Here is a 26,665-nt window from a genome sequence, read left to right as displayed (position 1 = left end):
AACCAAAGGCTCAGCGTGCCATACCGGGACCACACTAGGGCCTGAAGCAATCCTGCGGTGTTGCGGCCAGCTCACAAGAAAACGAGTTGAAGAAAGGAGCTCAGGGGCACTGTAATTCACAAAACTGTAGAGTTAAAAATGACAGCTATCGTCCAAAAATATACTGAAGTAAGTCTGCCAAGAAGACTTGAATGCGGGGCAGAATTGCAGGAAACCGATTTCAGGAGGTAGACTGGAATTGCATGTAAAGCATAGGAAAAGAGGCAGAACGTCCACAATGATGCACTTGGCCAGAAAGGGCGTATGCGTTTTTTCCTGAATATATTCAGGAAAAAACGCATACGCCCTTTTTGGCCAACCAAGCAAGCTTGCAAAGGAAATCTGCACTACAATGAAGTCTCACTGCCCCAAGGTCAAAAGGGCCATCTGAAAAAAGTGTAAAATCCGGAAAGGAAGGACAGGCCATGGAGAAATGAGAGCCTTGTTATGCTGATGGGCGGGATGTAAATTGCCAACAGCCACTCTGGAGAAGTGTATGGTGTTTCCTGAAACATCTAAAACACAAAGCAACAGAGCCTAAGACACTTGCACTTATGGTCCTATAGCTTTGGGAAATTAAAATCAAAAAGACACAGCCACCCCAAAGTTTGGGCCGGCTCTGTTTACAAGAACCTCATTTACGGTACAAGTTCAATATCATAGAAAGCGAAAAATGGATAAAGAAGTTGTGGTACTTACGTACAATGCAATATCACTCGGCAATGAAATCTATGTCATCAGGCCCGTAGCAGCATAATGACTGGATTCAGGTACGATGATTCTAAGTGAAATAAGTCACACAGAAAAAGAAACATCATAAGATTTCACTAATACACGGAATGTAAACTTGGCTACACAGGAACTGAATTACAAAAGAGAACAGGGTCTCAAATGTAGAAAAGCAACTTATGCTTGCTTAAGGGGAAAGGTGAGTTGGGGTGCTGCATAAAACCAGAGATTGAAATTAGCACAGATACCGTTCCATAAGCCAAATATGTAATAGACAAGAGCTACTCCTTGCTCAACGAAGTGGACTCAACACCCCATATTAAACGTCTAAGAATATACCTGACTAGTAAGAATCTTAAAACCTATGGATTTTTATGTCTCCGATAGAGAATCAAACGTGTGTACAGTGGAATAAACACAGCAGTGATAGGACTGGTGAGGTTCGGTGAGCAAATGCAGACCCTTTGAAATCATATTGCATGGTACCCATTCCATGGGTCTCAACTCTCCAGGTTTAAGGGATTCTTCCTTCAGCTAAAACATGCATGTGGAACCCAGAGTATGATCCACCATGTGATCGGGAAATGTGTTCAAATGTGTCTCAGTTTTCGTCCCCTGGTACTCGGGTGCAACATTCCAGACGCTTTACTAACACTCTCCCCACTTGGAGAGTCAGTGCCTTTAACCTCCTGTTTGGTCCAGTTTGCAAATTCTGCGGAAAATGAACAGGAATAGGGAGAACCAATGAGAGACTAGCTGGAGGTGTCTGGACGGGCAAATTTAACTCTCATTTCCCACCAGGAAGAGGAATTAACCAAAGGCTCAGCGTGCCATGCCGGAAGCACACTAGGGCCTGAAGCAATCCTGCGGTGTTGCGGCCAGCTCACAAGAAAGCGAGTTGAAGAAAGGAGCTCAGGGGCACTGTAATTCACAAACCTGCAGAGTTATAAATGACAGCTATCGTCCAAACATATATTTAAGTAAGGTTGCCAAGAGAACTTGAAAGCGGGGCAGAATTGCAGGAAACCGATTTCAGGAGGTAGACTGGAATTGCATGTAAAGCATAGGAAAAGAGGCAGAACGTCCACAATGATGCACTTGGCCAGAAAGGGCGTATGCGTTTTTTCCTGAATATATTCAGGAAAAAACGCATACGCCCTTTTTGGCCAACCAAGCAAGCTTGCAAAGGAAATCTGCACTACAATGAAGTCTCACTGCCCCAAGATCAAAAGGGCCATCTGAAAAAAGTGTAAAATCCAGAAAGGCAGGACAGGCCATGGAGAACTGGGAGCCTTGTTATGCTGATGGGCGGGATGTAAATTGCCAACAGCCACTCTGGAGAAGTGTATGGTGTTTCCTGAGATATATAAAACACAAAGCAACAGAGCCTAGGGCACTTCCACTTATAGTTCTATAGTTTGGGAAATTAAAATCAAAAAGACACAGCCACCCCAAAGTTTGGGACGGCTCTGTTTACAACAACCTCGTTTACGGTACAAGTTCAATATCACAGAAAGCGAAAAATGAATAAAGACGTTGTGGTACTTACGTACAATGTAATATCACTCAGCAATGAAATCTATGTCATCAGGCCCGTACCAGCATAATGACTGGATTCAGGTACGATGATTCTAAGTGAAATAAGTCACACAGAAAAAGAAACATCGTAAGATATCACTACTACACAGAATGTAATCTTGGCTACACAGGAACTGAATTACAAAACAGAACAGGGTCTCAAATGTAGAAAAAAAACTTCTGCTTGCTTAAGGGGAAAGGTGAGTTGGGGTGCTGCATAAAACCAGAGATTGAAATTAGCACAGATATCGTTCCATAAGCCAAATATGTAATAGACAAGAGCTACTCCTTGCTCAACGAAGTGGACACAACACCCCATTTTAAATGCCTAAGAATATACCTGACTAGTAAGAATCTTAAAACCTATGGATTTATATGTCTCCGAAAGAGAATGAAGCATGTGTACAGCGGCATAAACGCAGCAGTGGTAGGACTGGTGAGGTTCGGTGAGCAAATGCAGACCCTTTGAAGTCATATTGCATCGGACCCATTCCATGGGTCTCAACTCTCCAGGTTTAAGGGATTCTTCCTTCAGCTAAAACATGCATGTGGACCCCAGAGTATGATCCACCGTGTGATTGGGAAACGTGTTCAAATGTGTCTCAGTTTTCGTCCCTTGGTACTCGGGTGCAACATTCCAGACGCTTTACTAACACTCTCCCCACTTGGAGAGTCAGTGCCTTTAACCTCCTGTTTGGCCCAGTTTGCAATTTCTGCGGAAAATGAACAGGAATAGGGAGAACCAATGAGAGACTAGCTGGAGGTGTCTGGACGGGCAAATTTAACTCTCATTTCCCACCAGGAAGAGGAATTAACCAAAGGCTCAGCGTGCCATGCCGGGACCACACTAGGGCCTGAAGCAATCCTGCAGTGTTGTGGCCAGCTCACAAGAAAACGAGTTGAAGAAAGGAGCTCAGGGGCACTGTAATTCACAAACCTGCAGAGTTAAAAATGACAGCTATCGTCCAAAAATATATTGAAGTAAGGCTGCCAAGAGGACTTGAAAGCGGGACAGAATTGCAGGAAACCGATTTCAGGAGGTAGACTGGAATTGCATGTAAAGCATAGGAAAAGAGGCAGAACGTCCACAATGATGCACTTGGCCAGAAAGGGCGTATGCGTTTTTTCCTGAATATATTCAGGAAAAAACGCATATGCCCTTTTTGGCCAACCAAGCAAGCTTACAAAGGAAATCTGCACTACAATGAAGTCTCACTGCCCCAAGGCCAAAAGGGCCATCTGAAAAAAGTGTAAAATCCGGAAAGGAAGGACAGGCCATGGAGAAATGAGAGCCTTGTTATGCTGATGGGCGGGATGTAAATTGCCAACAGCCACTCTGGAGAAGTGTATGGTGTTTCCTGAAACATCTAAAACACAAAGCAACAGAGCCTAAGACACTTGCACTTATGGTCCTATAGCTTTGGGAAATTAAAATCAAAAAGACACAGCCACCCCAAAGTTTGGGATGGTTCTATTTAGAGAAAGCTCGTTTACGGTACAAGTTCAATATCACAGAAAGCGAAAAATGGATAAAGAAGTTGTGGTACTTACGTTCAATGCAATATAACTCAGCAATGAAATCTATGTCATCAGCCCCATAGCAGCATAATGAGTGGATTCATGTACGATGATTCTAAGTGAAATAAGTCACACAGAAAAAGAAACATCATAAGATATCACTACTACACGGAATGTAAACTTGGCTACACAGGAACTGAATTACAAAACAGAACAGGGTCTCAAATGTAGAAAACCAACTTATGCTTGCTTAAGGGGAAAGGTGAGTTGGGGTGCTGCATAAAACCAGAGATTGAAATTAGCACAGATACCGTTCCATAAGCCAAATATGTAATAGACAAGAGCTACTCCTTGCTCAACGAAGTGGACTCAACACCCCATATTAAACGCCTAAGAATATACCTGACTAGTAAGAATCTTAAAACCTATGGATTTATATGTCTCCGATAGAGAATCAAACGTGTGTACAGTGGAATAAACACAGCAGTGATAGGACTGGTGAGGTTCGGTGAGCAAATGCAGACCCTTTGAAATCATATTGCATGGTACCCATTCCATGGGTCTCAACTCTCCAGGTTTAAGGGATTCTTCCTTCAGCTAAAACATGCATGTGGAACCCAGAGTATGATCCACCATGTGATCGGGAAATGTGTTCAAATGTGTCTCAGTTTTCGTCCCCTGGTACTTGGGTGCAACATTCCAGACGCTTTACTAACACTCTCCCCACTTGGAGAGTCAGTGCCTTTAACCTCCTGTTTGGCCCAGTTTGCAAATTCTGCGGAAAATGAACAGGAATAGGGAGAACACATGAGAGACTAGCTGGAGGTGTCTGGACGGGCAAATTTAACTCTCATTTCCCACCAGGAAGAGGAATTAACCAAAGGCTCAGCGTGCCATGCCGGAACCACACTAGGGCCTGAAGCAATCCTGCGGTGTTGCGGCCAGCTCACAAGAAAGCGAGTTGAAGAAAGGAGCTCAGGGGCATTGTAATTCACAAACCTGCAGAGTTATAAATGACAGCTATCGTCCAAACATATATTTAAGTAAGGCTGCCAAGAGAACTTGAAAGCGGGGCAGAATTGCAGGAAACCGATTTCAGGAGGTAGACTGGAATTGCATGTAAAGCATAGGAAAAGAGGCAGAACGTCCACAATGATGCACTTGGCCAAAAAGGGCGTATGCGTTTTTTCCTGAATATATTCAGGAAAAAACGCATACGCCCTTTTTGGCCAACCAAGCAAGCTTGCAAAGGAAATCTGCACTACAATGAAGTCTCACTGCCCCCCGGTCAAAAGGGCCATCTGAAAAAAGTGTAAAATCCAGAAAGGCAGGACAGGCCATGGAGAACTGGGAGCCTTGTTATGCTGATGGGCGGGATGTAAATTGCCAACAGCCACTCTGGAGAAGTGTATGGTGTTTCCTGAAACATCTAAAAAACAAAGCATCAGAGCCTAGGGCAATTCCACTTATGGTCCTATAGCTTAGGGAAATTAAAATCAAAAAGACACAGCCACCCAAAAATTGGGCCAGCTCTGTTTACAAGAACCTCGTTTACGGTACAAGTTCAATATCACAGAAAGCGAAAAATGGATAAAGAAGTTGTGGTTCTTACGTACAATGCAATATCACTCAGGAATGAAATCTATGTCATCAGGCCCGTAGCAGCATAATGAGTGGATTCAGGTACGATGATTCTAAGTGAAATAAGTCACATAGAAAAAGAAACATCATAAGATATCACTAATACACGGAATGTAAACTTGGCTACACAGGAACTGAATTACAAAACAGAACATGGTCTCATATGTAGAAAACCAACTTATGCTTGCTTAAGGGGAAAGGTGAGTTGGGGTGCTGCATAAAACCAGAGATTGAAATTAGCACAGATACCGTTCCATAAGCCAAATATATAATAGACAAGAGCTACTCCTTGCTCAATGAAGTGGACTCAACACCCCATATTAAACGCCTAAGAATATACCTGACTAGTAAGAATCTAAAAACCTATGGATTTATATGTCTCCGAAAGAGAATCAAGCGTGTGTACAGCGGCATAAGCTCAGCAGTGATAGGATTGGTGAGGATCGGTGAGCAAATGCAGACCCTTTGAAGTCATGTTGCATGGTACCCATTCCATCGGTCTCAACTCTCCAGGTTTAAGGGATTCTTCCTTCAGCTAAAACACGCATGTGGAAATCAGAGTATGATCCACCGTGTTATCGGGAAACGTGTTCAAATGTGTCTCAGTTTTCGTCCCCTGGTACTCGGGTGCAACATTCCAGACGCTTTACTAACACCCTCCCCACTTGGAGAGTCAGTGCCTTTAACCTCCTGTTTGGCCCAGATTGCAATTTCTGCGGAAAATGAACAGGAATAGGGAGAACACATGAGAGACTAGCTGGAGGTGTCTGGACGGGCAAATTTATCTCTCATTTCCCACCAGGAAGAGGAATTAACCAAAGGCTCAGCGTGCCATGCCGGAATCACACTAGGGCCTGAAGCAATCCTGCGGTGTTGCGGCCAGCTCACAAGAAAGCGAGTTGAAGAAAGGAGCTCAGGGGCACTGTAATTCACAAACCTGCAGAGTTATAAATGACAGCTATCGTCCAAAAATATATTGAAGTAAGGCTGCCAAGAGGACTTGAAAGCGGGACAGAATTGCAGGAAACCGATTTCAGGAGGTAGACTGGAATTGCATGTAAAGCATAGGAAAAGAGGCAGAACGTCCACAATGATGCACTTGGCCAAAAAGGGCGTATGCGTTTTTTCCTGAATATATTCAGGAAAAAACGCATACGCCCTTTTTGGCCAACCAAGCAAGCTTGCAAAGGAAATCTGCACTACAATGAAGTCTCACTGCCCCGCGGTCAAAAGGGCCATCTGAAAAAAGTGTAAAATCCAGAAAGACAGGACAGGCCATGGAGAACTGGGAGCCTTGTTATGCTGATGGGCGGGATGTAAATTGCCAACAGCCACTGTGGAGAAGTGTATGGTGTTTCCTGAAACATCTAAAAAACAAAGGAACAGAGCCTAGGGCACTTCCACTTATGGTCCTATAGCTTAGGGAAATTAAAATCAAAAAGACACAGCCACCCCAAAGTTTGGGACGGCTCTGTTTACAAGAACCTCATTTACGGTACAAGTTCAATATCACAGAAAGTGAAAAATGGATAAAGAAGTTGTGGTACTTACGTACAATGCAATATCACTCAGCAATGAAATCTATGTCATCAGGCCAGTAGCAGCATAATGAGTGGATTCTGGTACGATGATTCTAAATGAAATAAGTCACACAGGAAAAGAAACATCATAAGATATCACTACTACACGGAGTGTAAACTTGGCTACACAGGAACTGAATTACAAAACAGAACAGGGTCTCAAATGTAGAAAACCAACTTATATTTCCTTAAGGGGAAAGGTGAGTTGGGGTGCTGCATAAAACCAGAGATTGAAATTAGCACAGATACCGTTCCATAAGCCAAATATGTAATAGACAAGAGCTACTCCTTGCTCAACGAAGTGGACTCAACACCCCATATTAAACGCCTTAGAATATACCTGACTAGTAAGAATCTTAAAACCTATGTATTTATATGTCTCTGAAAGAGAATCAAGCGTGTGTACAGCGGCATAAATGCAGCAGTGATAGTATTGGTGAGGTTCGGTGAGCAAATGCAGACCCTTTGAAGTCATATTGCATGGTACCCTTTCCATCGGTCTCAACTCTCCAGGTTTAAGGGATTCTTCCTTCAGCTAAAACATGCATGTGGAACCCAGAGTATGATCCACCGTGTGATCGGGAAACGTGTTCAAATGTGTCTCAGTTTTCTTCCCCTGGTACTCGGGTGCAACATTCCAGACGCTTTACTAACACTCTCCCCACTTGGAGAGTCAGGGCATTTAACCTCCTGTTTGGCCCAGTTTGCAATTACTGCGGAAGATGAACAGGAATAGGGAGAACCAATGAGAGACTAGCTGGTGGTGTCTGGACAGGCAAATTTAACTCTCATTTCCCACCAGGAAGAGGAATTAACCAAAGGCTCAGCGTGCCATGCCGGAACCACACTAGGGACTGAAGCAATCCTGCGGTGTTGCGGCCAGCTCACAAGAAAGCGAGTTGAAGAAAGGAGCTCAGGGGCACTGTAATTCACAAACCTGCAGAGTTATAAATGACAGCTATCGTCCAAAAATATATTGAAGTAAGGCTGCCAAGAAGACTTTAAAGTGGGGCAGAATTGCAGGGAACCGATTTCAGGAGGTAGACTGGAATTGCATGTAAAGCATAGGAAAAGAGGCAGAACGTCCACAATGATGCACTTGGCCAAAAAGGGCGTATGCGTTTTTTCCTGAATATATTCAGGAAAAAACACATACGACCTTTTTCGCCAACGAAGCAAACTTGCAAAGGAAATCTGCACTACAATGAAGTCTCACTGCCCCGCAGTCAAAAGGGCCATCTGAAAAAAGTGTAAAATCCAGAGAGTCAGGACAGGCCATGGAGAACTGGGAGCCTTCTTATGCTGATGGGCGGCATGTAAATTGCCAACAGCCACTCTGGAGAAGTGTATGGTGTTTCCTGAAACATCCAAAAAACAAAGCAACAGAGCCTAGGGCACTTCCACTTATGGTCCTATAGCTTAGGGAAATTAAAATCAAAAAGACACAGCCACCCCAAAGTTTGGGACGGCTCTGTTTACAAGAACCTCGTTTACGGTACAATTCAATATCACAGAAAGCGAAAAATGGATAAAGAAGTTGTAGTACATACGTACAATGCAATATCACTCAGCAATAAAATCTATGTCATCAGGCCCGTAGCAGCATAATGAGTGGATTCAGGTGTGATGATTCTAAGTGAAATAAGTCAGAGAGAAAAAGAAACATCATAAGATATCACTAATACACGGAATGTAAACTTGGCTACACAGGAACTGAATTACAAAACAGAACAGGGTCTCAAATGTAGAAAACCAACTTATGCTTGCTTAAGGGGAAAGGTGAGTTGGGGTGCTGCATAAAACCAGAGATTGAAATTAGGACAGATACCATTTAATAAGCCAAATATGTAATAACAAGAGCTACTCCTTGCTCAACGAAGTGGACTCAACACCCCATATTAAACGCCTAAGAATATACCTGACTAGTAATAATCTGAAAACCTATGGATTTATATGTCTCCGAAAGGGAATCAACCGTGTGTACAGCAGCATAAACGCAGCAGTGATAGCATTGCTGAGGATCGGTGGGCAAATGCAGACCCTTTGAAGTCATATTGCATGGTACCCATTCCATGGGTCTCAACTCTCCAAGTTTAAGGGATTCTTCCTTCAGCTAAAACATGCATGTGGAACCCAGAGTATGATCCACCGTGTGATCGGGAAACGTGTTCAAATGTGTCTCAGTTTTCGTCCCCTGGTACTCGGGTGCAACATTCCAGACGCTTTACTAACACTCTCCCCACTTGGAGAGTCAGTGCCTTTAACCTCCTGTTTGGCCCAGTTTGCAATTTCTGCGGAAAATGAACAGGAATAGGGAGAACCAATGAGAGACTAGCTGGAGGTGTCTGGACGGGCAAATTTAACTCTCATTTCCCACCAGGAAGAGGAATTAACCAAAGGCTCAGCGTGCCGTGCCGGAACCAGACTAGGGCCTGAAGCAATTCTGCGGTGTTGCGACCAGCTCACAAGAAGGCGCGTTGAAGAAAGGAGCTCAGGGACACTGTAATTCACAAAAGTGCAGAGTTATAAATGACAGCTATCGTGCAAAAATATACTGAAGTAAGGCTGCCAAGAGGACTTGAAAGTGGGGCAGAATTGCAGGAAACCGATTTCAGGAGGTAGACTGGAATTGCATGTAAAGCATAGGAAAAGAGGCAGAACGTCCACAATGATGCACTTGGCCAAAAAGGGCGTATGCGTTTTTTCCTGAATATATTCAGGAGAAAACGCATACGCCCTTTTTGGCCAACCAAGCAAGCTTGCAAAGGAAATCTGCACTACAATGAAGTCTCACTGCCCCCCGGTCAAAAGGGCCATCTGAAAAAAGTGTAAAATCCAGAAAGGCAGGACAGGCCATGGAGAACTGGGAGCCTTCTTATGCTGATGGGCGGCATGTAAATTGCCAACAGCCACTCTGGAGAAGTGTATGGTGTTTCCTGAAACATCTAAAAAACAAAGCAACAGAGCCTAGGGCATTTCCACTTATGGTCCTATAACTTAGGGAAATTCAAATCAAAAAGACACAGCCACCCCAAAGTTTGGTATGGCTCTGTTTACAAGATCCTCGTTTACGGTACAAGTTCAATATCCCAGAAAGTGAAAAATGGATAAAGAAGTTGTGGTAATTACGTAGAGTGCAATATCACTCAGCAATGAAATCTATGTCATCAGGCCCGTAGCAGCATAATGAGTGGATTCAGGTACGATGATTCTAAGTGAAATAAGTCACACAGAAAAAGAAACATCATAAGATATCACTACTACACGGAATGTAAACTTGGCTACACAGGAACTGAATTACAAAACAGAACAGGGTCTCAAATGTAGAAAACCATCTTATGCTTGCTTAAGGGGAAAGGTGAGTTGGGGTGCTGCATAAAACCAGAGATTGAAATTAGCACAGATACCGTTCCATAAGCCAAATATGTAATAGACCAGAGCTACTCCTTGCTCAACGAAGTGGACTCAACACCCCATATTAAACGCCTAAGAATATACCTGACTAGTAACAATCTTAAAACCTATGGATTTATATGTCTCCGAAAGTGAATCAAGCGTGTGTACAGCGGCGTAAACGCAGCAGTGATAGGATTGGTGAGGTTCGGTGAGCAAATGCAGACCCTTTGAAGTCATATTGCATGGTACCCATTCCATGGGTCTCAACTCTCCAGGTTTAAGGGATTCTTCCTTCAGCTAAAACATGCATGTGGAACCCAGAGTATGATCCACTGTGTGATCGGCAAACGTGTTCAAATGTGTCTCAGTTTTCATCCCCTGGTACTCAGGTGCAATATTCCAGACGCTTTACTAACACTCTCCCCACTTGGAGAGTCAGTGCCTTTAACCTCCTGTTTGGCCCAGTTTGCAATTTCTGCGGAAAATGAACAGGAATAGGGAGAACCAATGAGAGACTAGCTGGAGGTGTCTGGACGGGCAAATTTAACTCTCATTTCCCATCAGGAGAAGGAATTAACCAAAGGCTCATCGTGCCATGCCGGAACCACACTAGGGCCTGAAGCAATCCTGCGGTGTTGCGGCCAGTTCAGAAGAAAGCGAGTTGAAGAAAGGAGCTCAGGGGCACTGTAATTCATAAACCTGCAGAGTTATAAATGACAGCTATCGTCCAAAAATATATTGAAGTAAGGCTGCCAAGAGGACTTGAAAGCGGGGCAGAATTGCAGGAAACCGATTTCAGGAGGTAGACTGGAATTGCATGTAAAGCATAGGAAAAGAGGCAGAACGTCCACAATGATGCACTTGGCCAAAAAGTGTGTATACGTTTTTTCCTGAATATACTCAGGAAAAAACTAATACGCCCTTTTGGGCCAAACAAGCAAGCTTGAAAAGGAAATGTGCACTACAATGACGTCTCACTTCCCCCTGGTCAAAAGGGCCATCTGAAAAAAGTGTAAAATACAGAAAGGCTGGACAGGCCATGCAGAACTGGGAGCCTTGTTATGCTGATGGGCGGCATGTAAATTGCCAACAGCCACTCTGGAGAAGTGTATGGTGTTTCCTGAAACATCCAAAAAACAAAGCAACAGAGCCTAGGGCACTTCCACTTATGGTCCTATAGCTTAGGGAAATTAAAATAAAAAAGACACAGCCACCCCAAAGTTTGGGACGGCTGTGTTTACAAGAACCTCGTTTACGGTACAAGTTCAATATCCCAGAAAGTGAAAAATGGATAAAGAAGTTGTGGTAATTATGTACAGTGCAATATCACTCAGCAATGAAATCTATGTCATCAGGCCCGTAGCAGCATAATGAGTGGATTCAGGTATGATGATTCTAAGTGAAATAAGTCACACAGAAAAAGAAACATCATAAGATATCACTACTACACGGAATGTAAACTTGGCTACACAGGAACTGAATTACAAAACAGAACAGGGTCTCAAATGTAGAAAACCAACTTATGCTTGCTTAAGGGGAAAGGTGAGTTGGGGTGCTGCATAAAACCAGTGATTCAAATTAGCACAGATACTGTTCCATAAGCCAAATATGTAATAACAAGAGCTACTCCTTGCTCAACGAAGTGGACTCAACACCCCATATTAAACGCCTAAGAATATACCTGACTAGTAATAATCTGAAAACCTATGGATTTATATGTCTCCGAAAGGGAATCAAGCGTGTGTACAGCAGCATAAACGCAGCAGTGATAGCATTGCTGAGGATCGGTGGGCAAATGCAGACCCTTTGAAGTCATATTGCATGGTACCCATTCCATGGGTCTCAACTCTCCAAGTTTAAGGGATTCTTCCTTCAGCTAAAACATGCATGTGGAACCCAGAGTATGATCCACCGTGTGATCGGGAAATGTGTTCAAATGTGTCTCAGTTTTCGTCCCCTGGTACTCGGGTGCAACATTCCAGACGCTTTACTAACACTCTCCACACTTGGAGAGTCAGTGCCTTTAACCTCCTGTTTGGCCCAGTTTGCAATTTCTGCGGAAAATGAACAGGAATAGGGAGAACCAATGAGAGACTAGCTGGAGGTGTCTGGACGGGCAAATTTAACTCTCATTTCCCACCAGGAAGAGGAATTAACCAAAGGCTCAGCGTGCCGTGCCGGAACCAGACTAGGGCCTGAAGCAATTCTGCGGTGTTGCGACCAGCTCACAAGAAGGCGCGTTGAAGAAAGGAGCTCAGGGGCACTGTAATTCACAAAAGTGCAGAGTTATAAATGACAGCTATCGTGCAAAAATATACTGAAGTAAGGCTGCCAAGAGGACTTGAAAGTGGGGCAGAATTGCAGGAAACCGATTTCAGGAGGTAGACTGGAATTGCATGTAAAGCATAGGAAAAGAGGCAGAACGTCCACAATGATGCACTTGGCCAAAAAGGGCGTATGCGTTTTTTCCTGAATATATTCAGGAAAAAACGCATACGCCCTTTTTGGCCAACCAAGCAAGCTTGCAAAGGAAATCTGCACTACAATGAAGTCTCACTGCCCCCCGGTCAAAAGGGCCATCTGAAAAAAGTGTAAAATCCAGAAAGGCAGGACAGGCCATGGAGAACTGGGAGCCTTCTTATGCTGATGGGCGGCATGTAAATTGCCAACAGCCACTCTGGAGAAGTGTATGGTGTTTCCTGAAACATCTAAAAAACAAAGCAACAGAGCCTAGGGCATTTCCACTTATGGTCCTATAACTTAGGGAAATTCAAATCAAAAAGACACAGCCACCCCAAAGTTTGGTATGGCTCTGTTTACAAGATCCTCGTTTACGGTACAAGTTCAATATCCCAGAAAGTGAAAAATGGATAAAGAAGTTGTGGTAATTACGTAGAGTGCAATATCACTCAGCAATGAAATCTATGTCATCAGGCCCGTAGCAGCATAATGAGTGGATTCAGGTACGATGATTCTAAGTGAAATAAGTCACACAGAAAAAGAAACATCATAAGATATCACTACTACACGGAATGTAAACTTGGCTACACAGGAACTGAATTACAAAACAGAACAGGGTCTCAAATGTAGAAAACCATCTTATGCTTGCTTAAGGGGAAAGGTGAGTTGGGGTGCTGCATAAAACCAGAGATTGAAATTAGCACAGATACCGTTCCATAAGCCAAATATGTAATAGACCAGAGCTACTCCTTGCTCAACGAAGTGGACTCAACACCCCATATTAAACGCCTAAGAATATACCTGACTAGTAACAATCTTAAAACCTATGGATTTATATGTCTCCGAAAGTGAATCAAGCGTGTGTACAGCGGCGTAAACGCAGCAGTGATAGGATTGGTGAGGTTCGGTGAGCAAATGCAGACCCTTTGAAGTCATATTGCATGGTACCCATTCCATGGGTCTCAACTCTCCAGGTTTAAGGGATTCTTCCTTCAGCTAAAACATGCATGTGGAACCCAGAGTATGATCCACTGTGTGATCGGCAAACGTGTTCAAATGTGTCTCAGTTTTCATCCCCTGGTACTCAGGTGCAATATTCCAGACGCTTTACTAACACTCTCCCCACTTGGAGAGTCAGTGCCTTTAACCTCCTGTTTGGCCCAGTTTGCAATTTCTGCGGAAAATGAACAGGAATAGGGAGAACCAATGAGAGACTAGCTGGAGGTGTCTGGACGGGCAAATTTAACTCTCATTTCCCATCAGGAGAAGGAATTAACCAAAGGCTCATCGTGCCATGCCGGAACCACACTAGGGCCTGAAGCAATCCTGCGGTGTTGCGGCCAGTTCAGAAGAAAGCGAGTTGAAGAAAGGAGCTCAGGGGCACTGTAATTCATAAACCTGCAGAGTTATAAATGACAGCTATCATGCAAAAATATATTGAAGTAAGGCTGCCAAGAGGACTTGAAAGCGGGGCAGAATTGCAGGAAACCGATTTCAGGAGGTAGACTGGAATTGCATGTAAAGCATAGGAAAAGAGGCAGAACGTCCACAATGATGCACTTGGCCAAAAAGTGTGTATACGTTTTTTCCTGAATATACTCAGGAAAAAACTAATACGCCCTTTTGGGCCAAACAAGCAAGCTTGAAAAGGAAATGTGCACTACAATGATGTCTCACTTCCCCCTGGTCAAAAGGGCCATCTGAAAAAAGTGTAAAATACAGAAAGGCTGGACAGGCCATGCAGAACTGGGAGCCTTGTTATGCTGATGGGCGGGATGTAAATTGCCAACAGCCACTCTGGAGAAGTGTATGGTGTTTCCTGAAACATCCAAAAAACAAAGCAACAGAGCCTAGGGCACTTCCACTTATGGTCCTATAGCTTAGGGAAATTAAAATAAAAAAGACACAGCCACCCCAAAGTTTGGGACGGCTGTGTTTACAAGAACCTCGTTTACGGTACAAGTTCAATATCCCAGAAAGTGAAAAATGGATAAAGAAGTTGTGGTAATTATGTACAGTGCAATATCACTCAGCAATGAAATCTATGTCATCAGGCCCGTAGCAGCATAATGAGTGGATTCAGGTATGATGATTCTAAGTGAAATAAGTCACACAGAAAAAGAAACATCATAAGATATCACTACTACACGGAATGTAAACTTGGCTACACAGGAACTGAATTACAAAACAGAACAGGGTCTCAAATGTAGAAAACCAACTTATGCTTGCTTAAGGGGAAAGGTGAGTTGGGGTGCTGCATAAAACCAGTGATTCAAATTAGCACAGATACTGTTCCATAAGCCAAATATGTAATAACAAGAGCTACTCCTTGCTCAACGAAGTGGACTCAACACCCCATATTAAACGCCTAAGAATATACCTGACTAGTAATAATCTGAAAACCTATGGATTTATATGTCTCCGAAAGGGAATCAACCGTGTGTACAGCAGCATAAACGCAGCAGTGATAGCATTGCTGAGGATCGGTGGGCAAATGCAGACCCTTTGAAGTCATATTGCATGGTACCCATTCCATGGGTCTCAACTCTCCAAGTTTAAGGGATTCTTCCTTCAGCTAAAACATGCATGTGGAACCCAGAGTATGATCCACCGTGTGATCGGGAAACGTGTTCAAATGTGTCTCAGTTTTCGTCCCCTGGTACTCGGGTGCAACATTCCAGACGCTTTACTAACACTCTCCCCACTTGGAGAGTCAGTGCCTTTAACCTCCTGTTTGGCCCAGTTTGCAATTTCTGCGGAAAATGAACAGGAATAGGGAGAACCAATGAGAGACTAGCTGGAGGTGTCTGGACGGGCAAATTTAACTCTCATTTCCCACCAGGAAGAGGAATTAACCAAAGGCTCAGCGTGCCGTGCCGGAACCAGACTAGGGCCTGAAGCAATTCTGCGGTGTTGCGACCAGCTCACAAGAAGGCGCGTTGAAGAAAGGAGCTCAGGGGCACTGTAATTCACAAAAGTGCAGAGTTATAAATGACAGCTATCGTGCAAAAATATACTGAAGTAAGGCTGCCAAGAGGACTTGAAAGTGGGGCAGAATTGCAGGAAACCGATTTCAGGAGGTAGACTGGAATTGCATGTAAAGCATAGGAAAAGAGGCAGAACGTCCACAATGATGCACTTGGCCAAAAAGGGCGTATGCGTTTTTTCCTGAATATATTCAGGAAAAAACGCATACGCCCTTTTTGGCCAACCAAGCAAGCTTGCAAAGGAAATCTGCACTACAATGAAGTCTCACTGCCCCCCGGTCAAAAGGGCCATCTGAAAAAAGTGTAAAATCCAGAAAGGCAGGACAGGCCATGGAGAACTGGGAGCCTTCTTATGCTGATGGGCGGCATGTAAATTGCCAACAGCCACTCTGGAGAAGTGTATGGTGTTTCCTGAAACATCTAAAAAACAAAGCAACAGAGCCTAGGGCATTTCCACTTATGGTCCTATAACTTAGGGAAATTCAAATCAAAAAGACACAGCCACCCCAAAGTTTGGTATGGCTCTGTTTACAAGATCCTCGTTTACGGTACAAGTTCAATATCCCAGAAAGTGAAAAATGGATAAAGAAGTTGTGGTAATTACGTAGAGTGCAATATCACTCAGCAATGAAATCTATGTCATCAGGCCCGTAGCAGCATAATGAGTGGATTCAGGTACGATGATTCTAAGTGAAATAAGTCACACAGAAAAAGAAACATCATAAGATATCACTACTACACGGAATGTAAACTTGGCTACACAGGAACTGAATTACAAAACAGAACAGGGTCTCAAATGTAGAAAACCATCTTATGCTTGCTTAAGGGGAAAGGTGAGTTGGGGTGCTGCATAAAACCAGAGATTGAAATTAGCACAGATACCGTTCCATAAGCCAAATATGTAATAGACCAGAGCTACTCCTTGCTCAACGAAGTGGACTCAACACCCCATATTAAACGCCTAAGAATATACCTGACTAGTAACAATCTTAAAACCTATGGATTTATATGTCTCCGAAAGTGAATCAAGCGTGTGTACAGCGGCGTAAACGCAGCAGTGATAGGATTGGTGAGGTTCGGTGAGCAAATGCAGACCCTTTGAAGTCATATTGCATGGTACCCATTCCATGGGTCTCAACTCTCCAGGTTTAAGGGATTCTTCCTTCAGCTAAAACATGCATGTGGAACCCAGAGTATGATCCACTGTGTGATCGGCAAACGTGTTCAAATGTGTCTCAGTTTTCATCCCCTGGTACTCAGGTGCAATATTCCAGACGCTTTACTAACACTCTCCCCACTTGGAGAGTCAGTGCCTTTAACCTCCTGTTTGGCCCAGTTTGCAATTTCTGCGGAAAATGAACAGGAATAGGGAGAACCAATGAGAGACTAGCTGGAGGTGTCTGGACGGGCAAATTTAACTCTCATTTCCCATCAGGAGAAGGAATTAACCAAAGGCTCATCGTGCCATGCCGGAACCACACTAGGGCCTGAAGCAATCCTGCGGTGTTGCGGCCAGTTCAGAAGAAAGCGAGTTGAAGAAAGGAGCTCAGGGGCACTGTAATTCATAAACCTGCAGAGTTATAAATGACAGCTATCGTCCAAAAATATATTGAAGTAAGGCTGCCAAGAGGACTTGAAAGCGGGGCAGAATTGCAGGAAACCGATTTCAGGAGGTAGACTGGAATTGCATGTAAAGCATAGGAAAAGAGGCAGAACGTCCACAATGATGCACTTGGCCAAAAAGTGTGTATACGTTTTTTCCTGAATATACTCAGGAAAAAACTAATACGCCCTTTTGGGCCAAACAAGCAAGCTTGAAAAGGAAATGTGCACTACAATGACGTCTCACTTCCCCCTGGTCAAAAGGGCCATCTGAAAAAAGTGTAAAATACAGAAAGGCTGGACAGGCCATGCAGAACTGGGAGCCTTGTTATGCTGATGGGCGGCATGTAAATTGCCAACAGCCACTCTGGAGAAGTGTATGGTGTTTCCTGAAACATCCAAAAAACAAAGCAACAGAGCCTAGGGCACTTCCACTTATGGTCCTATAGCTTAGGGAAATTAAAATAAAAAAGACACAGCCACCCCAAAGTTTGGGACGGCTGTGTTTACAAGAACCTCGTTTACGGTACAAGTTCAATATCCCAGAAAGTGAAAAATGGATAAAGAAGTTGTGGTAATTATGTACAGTGCAATATCACTCAGCAATGAAATCTATGTCATCAGGCCCGTAGCAGCATAATGAGTGGATTCAGGTATGATGATTCTAAGTGAAATAAGTCACACAGAAAAAGAAACATCATAAGATATCACTACTACACGGAATGTAAACTTGGCTACACAGGAACTGAATTACAAAACAGAACAGGGTCTCAAATGTAGAAAACCAACTTATGCTTGCTTAAGGGGAAAGGTGAGTTGGGGTGCTGCATAAAACCAGTGATTCAAATTAGCACAGATACTGTTCCATAAGCCAAATATGTAATAACAAGAGCTACTCCTTGCTCAACGAAGTGGACTCAACACCCCATATTAAACGCCTAAGAATATACCTGACTAGTAATAATCTGAAAACCTATGGATTTATATGTCTCCGAAAGGGAATCAAGCGTGTGTACAGCAGCATAAACGCAGCAGTGATAGCATTGCTGAGGATCGGTGGGCAAATGCAGACCCTTTGAAGTCATATTGCATGGTACCCATTCCATGGGTCTCAACTCTCCAAGTTTAAGGGATTCTTCCTTCAGCTAAAACATGCATGTGGAACCCAGAGTATGATCCACCGTGTGATCGGGAAATGTGTTCAAATGTGTCTCAGTTTTCGTCCCCTGGTACTCGGGTGCAACATTCCAGACGCTTTACTAACACTCTCCACACTTGGAGAGTCAGTGCCTTTAACCTCCTGTTTGGCCCAGTTTGCAATTTCTGCGGAAAATGAACAGGAATAGGGAGAACCAATGAGAGACTAGCTGGAGGTGTCTGGACGGGCAAATTTAACTCTCATTTCCCACCAGGAAGAGGAATTAACCAAAGGCTCAGCGTGCCGTGCCGGAACCAGACTAGGGCCTGAAGCAATTCTGCGGTGTTGCGACCAGCTCACAAGAAGGCGCGTTGAAGAAAGGAGCTCAGGGGCACTGTAATTCACAAAAGTGCAGAGTTATAAATGACAGCTATCGTGCAAAAATATACTGAAGTAAGGCTGCCAAGAGGACTTGAAAGTGGGGCAGAATTGCAGGAAACCGATTTCAGGAGGTAGACTGGAATTGCATGTAAAGCATAGGAAAAGAGGCAGAACGTCCACAATGATGCACTTGGCCAAAAAGGGCGTATGCGTTTTTTCCTGAATATATTCAGGAAAAAACGCATACGCCCTTTTTGGCCAACCAAGCAAGCTTGCAAAGGAAATCTGCACTACAATGAAGTCTCACTGCCCCCCGGTCAAAAGGGCCATCTGAAAAAAGTGTAAAATCCAGAAAGGCAGGACAGGCCATGGAGAACTGGGAGCCTTCTTATGCTGATGGGCGGCATGTAAATTGCCAACAGCCACTCTGGAGAAGTGTATGGTGTTTCCTGAAACATCTAAAAAACAAAGCAACAGAGCCTAGGGCATTTCCACTTATGGTCCTATAACTTAGGGAAATTCAAATCAAAAAGACACAGCCACCCCAAAGTTTGGTATGGCTCTGTTTACAAGATCCTCGTTTACGGTACAAGTTCAATATCCCAGAAAGTGAAAAATGGATAAAGAAGTTGTGGTAATTACGTAGAGTGCAATATCACTCAGCAATGAAATCTATGTCATCAGGCCCGTAGCAGCATAATGAGTGGATTCAGGTACGATGATTCTAAGTGAAATAAGTCACACAGAAAAAGAAACATCATAAGATATCACTACTACACGGAATGTAAACTTGGCTACACAGGAACTGAATTACAAAACAGAACAGGGTCTCAAATGTAGAAAACCATCTTATGCTTGCTTAAGGGGAAAGGTGAGTTGGGGTGCTGCATAAAACCAGAGATTGAAATTAGCACAGATACCGTTCCATAAGCCAAATATGTAATAGACCAGAGCTACTCCTTGCTCAACGAAGTGGACTCAACACCCCATATTAAACGCCTAAGAATATACCTGACTAGTAACAATCTTAAAACCTATGGATTTATATGTCTCCGAAAGTGAATCAAGCGTGTGTACAGCGGCGTAAACGCAGCAGTGATAGGATTGGTGAGGTTCGGTGAGCAAATGCAGACCCTTTGAAGTCATATTGCATGGTACCCATTCCATGGGTCTCAACTCTCCAGGTTTAAGGGATTCTTCCTTCAGCTAAAACATGCATGTGGAACCCAGAGTATGATCCACTGTGTGATCGGCAAACGTGTTCAAATGTGTCTCAGTTTTCATCCCCTGGTACTCAGGTGCAATATTCCAGACGCTTTACTAACACTCTCCCCACTTGGAGAGTCAGTGCCTTTAACCTCCTGTTTGGCCCAGTTTGCAATTTCTGCGGAAAATGAACAGGAATAGGGAGAACCAATGAGAGACTAGCTGGAGGTGTCTGGACGGGCAAATTTAACTCTCATTTCCCATCAGGAGAAGGAATTAACCAAAGGCTCATCGTGCCATGCCGGAACCACACTAGGGCCTGAAGCAATCCTGCGGTGTTGCGGCCAGTTCAGAAGAAAGCGAGTTGAAGAAAGGAGCTCAGGGGCACTGTAATTCATAAACCTGCAGAGTTATAAATGACAGCTATCATGCAAAAATATATTGAAGTAAGGCTGCCAAGAGGACTTGAAAGCGGGGCAGAATTGCAGGAAACCGATTTCAGGAGGTAGACTGGAATTGCATGTAAAGCATAGGAAAAGAGGCAGAATGTCCACAATGATGCACTTGGCCAAAAAGTGTGTATACGTTTTTTCCTGAATATACTCAGGAAAAAACTAATACGCCCTTTTGGGCCAAACAAGCAAGCTTGAAAAGGAAATGTGCACTACAATGATGTCTCACTTCCCCCTGGTCAAAAGGGCCATCTGAAAAAAGTGTAAAATACAGAAAGGCTGGACAGGCCATGCAGAACTGGGAGCCTTGTTATGCTGATGGGCGGGATGTAAATTGCCAACAGCCACTCTGGAGAAGTGTATGGTGTTTCCTGAAACATCCAAAAAACAAAGCAACAGAGCCTAGGGCACTTCCACTTATGGTCCTATAGCTTAGGGAAATTAAAATAAAAAAGACACAGCCACCCCAAAGTTTGGGACGGCTGTGTTTACAAGAACCTCGTTTACGGTACAAGTTCAATATCCCAGAAAGTGAAAAATGGATAAAGAAGTTGTGGTAATTATGTACAGTGCAATATCACTCAGCAATGAAATCTATGTCATCAGGCCCGTAGCAGCATAATGAGTGGATTCAGGTATGATGATTCTAAGTGAAATAAGTCACACAGAAAAAGAAACATCATAAGATATCACTACTACACGGAATGTAAACTTGGCTACACAGGAACTGAATTACAAAACAGAACAGGGTCTCAAATGTAGAAAACCAACTTATGCTTGCTTAAGGGGAAAGGTGAGTTGGGGTGCTGCATAAAACCAGTGATTCAAATTAGCACAGATACTGTTCCATAAGCCAAATATGTAATAACAAGAGCTACTCCTTGCTCAACGAAGTGGACTCAACACCCCATATTAAACGCCTAAGAATATACCTGACTAGTAATAATCTGAAAACCTATGGATTTATATGTCTCCGAAAGGGAATCAACCGTGTGTACAGCAGCATAAACGCAGCAGTGATAGCATTGCTGAGGATCGGTGGGCAAATGCAGACCCTTTGAAGTCATATTGCATGGTACCCATTCCATGGGTCTCAACTCTCCAAGTTTAAGGGATTCTTCCTTCAGCTAAAACATGCATGTGGAACCCAGAGTATGATCCACCGTGTGATCGGGAAACGTGTTCAAATGTGTCTCAGTTTTCGTCCCCTGGTACTCGGGTGCAACATTCCAGACGCTTTACTAACACTCTCCCCACTTGGAGAGTCAGTGCCTTTAACCTCCTGTTTGGCCCAGTTTGCAATTTCTGCGGAAAATGAACAGGAATAGGGAGAACCAATGAGAGACTAGCTGGAGGTGTCTGGACGGGCAAATTTAACTCTCATTTCCCACCAGGAAGAGGAATTAACCAAAGGCTCAGCGTGCCGTGCCGGAACCAGACTAGGGCCTGAAGCAATTCTGCGGTGTTGCGACCAGCTCACAAGAAGGCGCGTTGAAGAAAGGAGCTCAGGGGCACTGTAATTCACAAAAGTGCAGAGTTATAAATGACAGCTATCGTGCAAAAATATACTGAAGTAAGGCTGCCAAGAGGACTTGAAAGTGGGGCAGAATTGCAGGAAACCGATTTCAGGAGGTAGACTGGAATTGCATGTAAAGCATAGGAAAAGAGGCAGAACGTCCACAATGATGCACTTGGCCAAAAAGGGCGTATGCGTTTTTTCCTGAATATATTCAGGAAAAAACGCATACGCCCTTTTTGGCCAACCAAGCAAGCTTGCAAAGGAAATCTGCACTACAATGAAGTCTCACTGCCCCCCGGTCAAAAGGGCCATCTGAAAAAAGTGTAAAATCCAGAAAGGCAGGACAGGCCATGGAGAACTGGGAGCCTTCTTATGCTGATGGGCGGCATGTAAATTGCCAACAGCCACTCTGGAGAAGTGTATGGTGTTTCCTGAAACATCTAAAAAACAAAGCAACAGAGCCTAGGGCATTTCCACTTATGGTCCTATAACTTAGGGAAATTCAAATCCAAAAGACACAGCCACCCCAAAGTTTGGTATGGCTCTGTTTACAAGATCCTCGTTTACGGTACAAGTTTCAATATCCCAGAAAGTGAAAAAATGGATAAAGAAGTTGTGGTAATTACGTAGAGTGCAATATCACTCAGCAATGAAATCTATGTCATCAGGCCCGTAGCAGCATAATGAGTGGATTCAGGTTACGATGATTCTAAGTGAAATAAGTCACACAGAAAAAGAAACATCATAAGATATCACTACTACACGGAATGTAAACTTGGCTACACAGGAACTGAATTACAAAACAGAACAGGGTCTCAAATGTAGAAAACCATCTTATGCTTGCTTAAGGGGAAAGGTGAGTTGGGGTGCTGCATAAAACCAGAGATTGAAATTAGCACAGATACCGTTCCATAAGCCAAATATGTAATAGACCAGAGCTACTCCTTGCTCAACGAAGTGGACTCAACACCCCATATTAAACGCCTAAGAATATACCTGACTAGTAACAATCTTAAAACCTATGGATTTATATGTCTCCGAAAGTGAATCAAGCGTGTGTACAGCGGCGTAAACGCAGCAGTGATAGGATTGGTGAGGTTCGGTGAGCAAATGCAGACCCTTTGAAGTCATATTGCATGGTACCCATTCCATGGGTCTCAACTCTCCAGGTTTAAGGGATTCTTCCTTCAGCTAAAACATGCATGTGGAACCCAGAGTATGATCCACTGTGTGATCGGCAAACGTGTTCAAATGTGTCTCAGTTTTCATCCCCTGGTACTCAGGTGCAATATTCCAGACGCTTTACTAACACTCTCCCCACTTGGAGAGTCAGTGCCTTTAACCTCCTGTTTGGCCCAGTTTGCAATTTCTGCGGAAAATGAACAGGAATAGGGAGAACCAATGAGAGACTAGCTGGAGGTGTCTGGACGGGCAAATTTAACTCTCATTTCCCATCAGGAGAAGGAATTAACCAAAGGCTCATCGTGCCATGCCGGAACCACACTAGGGCCTGAAGCAATCCTGCGGTGTTGCGGCCAGTTCAGAAGAAAGCGAGTTGAAGAAAGGAGCTCAGGGGCACTGTAATTCATAAACCTGCAGAGTTATAAATGACAGCTATCGTCCAAAAATATATTGAAGTAAGGCTGCCAAGAGGACTTGAAAGCGGGGCAGAATTGCAGGAAACCGATTTCAGGAGGTAGACTGGAATTGCATGTAAAGCATAGGAAAAGAGGCAGAACGTCCACAATGATGCACTTGGCCAAAAAGTGTGTATACGTTTTTTCCTGAATATACTCAGGAAAAAAACTAATACGCCCTTTTGGGCCAAACAAGCAAGCTTGAAAAGGAAATGTGCACTACAATGACGTCTCACTTCCCCCTGGTCAAAAGGGCCATCTGAAAAAAAGTGTAAAATACAGAAAGGCTGGACAGGCCATGCAGAACTGGGAGCCTTGTTATGCTGATGGGCGGGATGTAAATTGCCAACAGCCACTCTGGAGAAGTGTATGGTGTTTCCTGAAACATCCAAAAAACAAAGCAACAGAGCCTAGGGCACTTCCACTTATGGTCCTATAGCTTAGGGAAATTAAAATAAAAAAAGGACACAGCCACCCCAAAGTTTGGGACGGCTGTGTTTACAAGAACCTCGTTTACGGTACAAGTTCAATATCCCAGAAAGTGAAAAATGGATAAAGAAAGTTGTGGTAATTATGTACAGTGCAATATCACTCAGCAATGAAATCTATGTCATCAGGCCCGTAGCAGCATAATGAGTGGATTCAGGTATGATGATTCTAAGTGAAATAAGTCACACAGAAAAAGAAACATCATAAGATATCACTACTACAGAATGTAAACTTGGCTACACAGGAACTGAATTACAAAACAGAACAGGGTCTCAAATGTAGAAAACCAACTTATGCTTGCTTAAGGGGAAAGGTGAGTTGGGGTGCTGCATAAAACCAGTGATTCAAATTAGCACAGATACTGTTCCATAAGCCAAATATGTAATAACAAGAGCTACTCCTTGCTCAACGAAGTGGACTCAACACCCCATATTAAACGCCTAAGAATATACCTGACTAGTAATAATCTGAAAACCTATGGATTTATATGTCTCCGAAAGGGAATCAAGCGTGTGTACAGCAGCATAAACGCAGCAGTGATAGCATTGCTGAGGATCGGTGGGCAAATGCAGACCCTTTGAAGTCATATTGCATGGTACCCATTCCATGGGTCTCAACTCTCCAAGTTTAAGGGATTCTTCCTTCAGCTAAAACATGCATGTGGAACCCAGAGTATGATCCACCGTGTGATCGGGAAGCGTGTTCAAATGTGTCTCAGTTTTCGTCCCCTGGTACTCGGGTGCAACATTCCAGACGCTTTACTAACACTCTCCCCACTAGGAGAGTCAGTGCCTTTAACCTCCTGTTTGGCCCAGTTTGCAATTTCTGCGAAAGATGAACAGGAATAGGGAGAAACAATGAGAGACTAGCTGGAGGTGTCTGTACAGGCAAATTTAACTCTCATTTCCCACCAGGAAGAGGAATTAACCAAAGGCTCAGCGTGCCGTGCCAGAACCACACTAGGGCCTGAAGCAATCCTGCGGTATTGCGGCCAGCTCACAAGAAAGCGAGTTGAAGAAAGGAGTTCAGGGGCACTGTAATTCACAAACCTGCAGAGTTATAAATGACAGCTATCGTCCAAAAGTATATTGAAGTAAGGCTGCCAAGAGGACTTGAAAGCGGGGCAGAATTGCAGGAAACCGATTTCAGGAGGTAGACTGGAATTGCATGTAAAGCATAGGAAAAGAGGCAGAACGTCCACAATGATGCACTTGGCCAAAAAGTATGTATACGTTTTTTCCTGAATATACTCAGGAAAAAACTAATACGCACTTTTTGGCCAACCAAGCAAGCTTGCAAAGGAAATCTGCACTACAATGACGTCTCACATACCCCTGGTCAAAAGGGCCATCTGAAAAAAGTTTAAAATCCAGAAAGGCAGGACAGGCCATGGAGAACTGGGAGCCTTGTTATGCTGATGGGCGGGATGTAAATTGCCAACAGCCACTCTGGAGAAGTGTATGGTGTTTCCTGAAACATCCCAAAAACAAAGCAACAGAGCCTAGGGCACTTCCACTTATGGTCCTATAGCTTAGGGAAATTAAAATCAAAAAGACACAGCCACCCCAAAGTTTGGGATGGCTCTGTTTACAAGAACCTCGCTTACGGTACAAGTTCAATATCACAGAAAGCGAAAAATGGATAAAGAAGTTGTGGTACTTACGTACAATGCAATATCACTCAGCAATGAAATCTATGTCATCAGGCCCGTAGCAGCATAATGAGTGGATTCAGGTATGATGATTCTAAGTTAAATAAGTCACAGAGAAAAAGAAACATCATAAGATATCACTAATACACGGAATGTAAACTTGGCTACACAGGAACTGAATTACAAAACAGAACAGTGTCTCAAATGTAGAAAACCAACTTATGCTTGCTTAAGGGGAAAGGCGAGTTGGGGTGCTGCATAAAACCAGAGATTGAAATTAGGACACATACCATTCCATAAGCCAAATATGTAATAGACAAGAGCTACTCCTTGCTCAACAAAGTGGACTCAACACCCCATATTAAACGCCTAAGAATATACCTGACTAGTAATAATCTGAAAACCTATGGATTTATTTGTCTCCGAAAGGGAATCAAGCGTGTGTACAGCAGCATAAACGCAGCAGTGATAGCATTGCTGAGGATCGGTGGGCAAATGCAGACCCTTTGAAGTCATATTGCATGGTACCCATTCCATGGGTCTCAACTCTCCAAGTTTAAGGGATTCTTCCTTCAGCTAAAACATGCATATGGAACCCAGAGTATGATCCACCGTGTGATCGGGATGCGTGTTCAAATGTGTCTCAGTTTTCGTCCCCTGGT

This window comes from Orcinus orca, chromosome 1 (genome assembly GCF_937001465.1).
Source record: "Orcinus orca chromosome 1, mOrcOrc1.1, whole genome shotgun sequence".
Taxonomy (NCBI): domain Eukaryota; kingdom Metazoa; phylum Chordata; class Mammalia; order Artiodactyla; family Delphinidae; genus Orcinus; species Orcinus orca.
This window is presented reverse-complemented; position numbering follows the sequence as displayed.